The 3,845-nt window shown below is 39.2% G+C and overlaps 1 non-coding gene across 1 annotated transcript; it reads left to right on the top strand.

Moving 5' to 3' along the window:
• The first annotated feature begins 1,588 nt into the window (after positions 1-1,588).
• On the top strand, positions 1,589-1,691 carry LOC115068007. The gene has a single exon (XR_003847374.1). It is a non-coding gene; the product is annotated as a U6 spliceosomal RNA (small nuclear RNA).
• Positions 1,692-3,845: the final 2,154 nt, after the last annotated feature.

The following is a 3,845-nucleotide window of genomic DNA, read 5'->3' as shown; positions in this document are numbered from 1 at the left end:
CAAAGAAGACATCCTATGTGAGAAAATAGGGCCATAGGGAGGAGGATACCTGAGGTCCTCGCATCATAGAGCTGATGGGAAATGTCTGTAGTCAGTGCTCCATGGGACTGAGCCCTCACTATGCCCCTGGAAGCATCACCACAATACTTACCTCTGTCATCATGTGGGAAGCACAGGGATCTAAGGAACTGAGAGCTCCCAGGACTCTATCCAAGAGGTATGGCTGGGTCATATGGTCATTCTAGTTCTAGCTTTCTTGAAAAACCTCCTGACTGCTCTCCAAAGTGGTTGCACTAATTCGGACACTGTCAAGAGTGCCTAAGTGTCCCCCTTTCAACACAAAAGTTCCATTTGTTTTCCTGGTGGTGGTTTTCTGGGGTAAGACGGAATCTTTACATACTCTTAATTTGCATTCTCCCAATATCAAAGCATGTTGAATACACCTTTAGGTGTTTCTTGCCATTAGTAATTCTCCTTTATAGATTTTTATTTCTCTTCAGTTACATTGCTCATTTTTAATTGGGGTTTTTGCTTTCTTAATGTTTAGTCTTCTTAGTTCTCTACATTATCTAGACACTAATCCTTTGTCATATTTATAGGTGATAAAGATTTTCTTCCATTCTATTGGCTGCCTCCACAGGCAACTGACAGATTCGTTTCCTGTTCAGAAGCTTTTTAGTTTCATAAGGTCCTATTTGCTAATTGATTGTCTTATTTCCTATACTATGAAATTACTATACAGAAAGATTGCACCTGTGCCTATAAACCTAAGTTTACTTCCCACTTTTACATCCAGCAATTTTAGGGTAGCATGTCTTATATTAAATACTTGGCCAGGTGTGAGGTAGGGAACTAGCTTCATTTTTCTGCATATTGAAATTCATGTTTCCAGTGTCAGTTCTTGAAGATGCTGTTTTTTATCCAGTATATATTTATGCATTTTTGTCAAAGACCATGTAGCTGGAGTTGTGTGGTTCTTTGTACTCATATCTGAATTCTTCATTTATTCCATTATCTCTGTGTATATGTTTGTGCCAGTACCATGTGCTTTTTCATCAGGAGTGGTAATATATGTTATACCACAGTATCCACAGAACTAGGGAGACAGTGTGAGGCAGACCTCCAAAGCCCACAGGAAAGCCAACCTAGACAAGTTGAGAAGTTACAGGCCAGTGAGACAACACTGGAAAAAAATAGTCTGTGAGTAGTTATTTTTCTGCATCAGTCACAGATATGAAAATGTGAAGACTCTCTCACAACGTTTAGTCCCTCTCACTGGACACAGTGATGTACACTAAGGAGAAACACAGACCATCACTGGTAACTGTGAAGATCCTTTCTGGTGGCAGGTGTCCACCATCAGATGGTTTTGTGGCTTTAAAACTAGAGCTTCAGGCCTGTTAGGCAGGTGTTCTACAACTCAGCACTTCTTCCATAGTCACTCACAAATATGAATGTGCAAAGAAGAAAATTCAAATGCAAATCGACTATGAGACTTGGAAATATGTAACAGTATATTTTGAGTTATACAATTTGATGATTTTCATACGTATCTGCATTATAAGTGTAAAAACAACATGATTACTTCTTGCTTTGCCAGTGCATATACTAAAACTAGAAAACTACAAAGAAGATTAGCATGGCTTCTGTGCATGGAAGACATGCAAAGTATTGAAGCCTTCCATGATTTCAGACAGTGTTCACCATGTACACTGGAGCCAGCACAAGCTTCTCCTTTGATATAATCCTAGGCAAGCACATTCATGGCAGTTACCACATAGGCTCAGTCAAAGTCACACACTGCATAAATAGACAGAACCAGTCATGAGAACATAAAGATGTTCAGGAGAGATAGTGTGGGGAACACACCATTGGACATGCACATACTCACACTAATGGAGGGTCATGCAGACTTGAATTTTTGCCTATGTAGAAACATGCAAATATGGGCATACATACACTTTTCCCTCCCTACATAGTTATGATCTACTCCCTCTCTTACATGTGGACATAAGTTTAGGAGCCCATAAAATCTGAGGGAGATGGGTTAAGGAGCTGTGGAGTAGATTGGTACTTCTTCCCAGAATCCAATGGGTAATCAGCAAAGGATGTGATGCTCTGGTGTCATTTAGTGAGAAGTATTTCAGAAGCCAAATGTGTCAGAGTTGGGGCTGTAAACTTGGGCATTGTCCTACTTAGTTTTCTATTGCTGTGGTAAAACATTGACCAAAACCAACTTTAAGAGATGGGTTATTTGGTTTAAATCACAGAGTCCATCATCAAAGAAAGTCAAAGAAGGAATTCTGGAAAGGAACCTGGAGCACAGACAATGGAGGTATTCTGCTTACTGGCTGGTTCCCCTAGCCTGTGCTTAGCCTCTTCCTGATATAACACAGGAGCATCTACCCAGGGGTGGCACCACCCACAGTGGGCTGAGCCCTGCCATATCACTCAATAATCAAGAAAATTTCCCACAGACAGGCAAGGCCACAGGCCGGTCCAATGGAGGAATTCCTCAACTGAGGTTACCTCCAACTAGATGCGTCAAGCTGACAGCTGAAGCTCTCCAGGACAATGAACCCATTGTGAACTTTCAGCCACTACCTTTCCATTTCTTATCCCCATGATCTCACGTCAATATCAGTATTATAGTATTAAACAGACAACTTTAGAATTCTCACGTCCCTTAAAAATTCAAACACTTTCAAAGGGTAAACTTACAAGCCTTGCTAACTTAATAGTGACACTCTTCCTTGAGTATACAGGCGTACGTTTATACATCTTTATGCTATAAATGGAATTTGTATTATCTCTTTGGGAAATATTTGCATTTTAGTGTACATTCACATTTCTGTGCTCTTTAGCCAGGCAATATAGTATTTTTTAATATAACCTCATTTCAACAAATCGAGAGTGGTTGTTAATTTTTTTTATATTTACGTGGTTCCAGAAGTATGAACAAGCTATTTTTGATTATTGATGAAAACTTTTATTATAACATAGTTTTTAACTCTATTAATAATATGGACAGGCTAGGATTTGGATCAGTTTCAAGTGAAGACAGGGTATTATGCATAATAGAAAGTACTGGACTGGGATTTGGTTACCATGGAGGCCAATGTTTTTCCCATCCTTAAATGTGATGTGACATTTTTGTACAGAAGAGGACTGTATTTTTGATTAGCCTACTCCCAATAAGAGCAAACCTGCATGATAACATGTTTTTTTCTGAACATAAGACATTATAATACTAACATGATGTACATTTACAAGTGGCCTTATGTATATTTCCCAGCAATATTTTTAAGGAAAAATTGTGACCATATGTGTATAAATAAAACTTTAGTAATCCTTTGCTTAAGGGAAAAATTCAAACACTCTTAAAGCTTAATATTTATTTCTAAGAATATTTAAAGTCTATCAATTGTGGACTCCTGTAAAATCCAAAATAAGTTACATACTGACTTATTTCAAAACGGAATAACTTTAAGCCACACCAAGGTCTAGCGACGTAGCTGAAAGTTGAACATCTGGGATTCAATCACAATCTTCTGGGCTCCATAGGTTATGGGCAGCTCCACTTCTCTGATTTTGCCCTTGGTGTAGATACCATTGTCCTGATATTGCCAATATTCTGGGGTCCTCATTGCACTGAGCCTGCACCTTCACCAATGGCCTCTCTGGTTGCAAAGATTCTCTCCATGACCTTTCACATCTTCAACACCAGTACCACCTGAGAGCATCTTATACATTACCACGTTCTGCTGCCAGGATGATATGCAGCCTTGGAACCCTCTGATCTACAGTGTCTGTGTGCTGACCATCAGGAATACTTCCAGATTTCA

Source organism: Nannospalax galili, unplaced genomic scaffold, assembly GCF_000622305.1.
Source record: "Nannospalax galili isolate Female #2095 unplaced genomic scaffold, S.galili_v1.0 scaffold1348, whole genome shotgun sequence".
Taxonomy (NCBI): domain Eukaryota; kingdom Metazoa; phylum Chordata; class Mammalia; order Rodentia; family Spalacidae; genus Nannospalax; species Nannospalax galili.
Note: the sequence above shows the minus strand (reverse complement) of the source record. Positions and strands in the feature narration are given on the sequence as shown.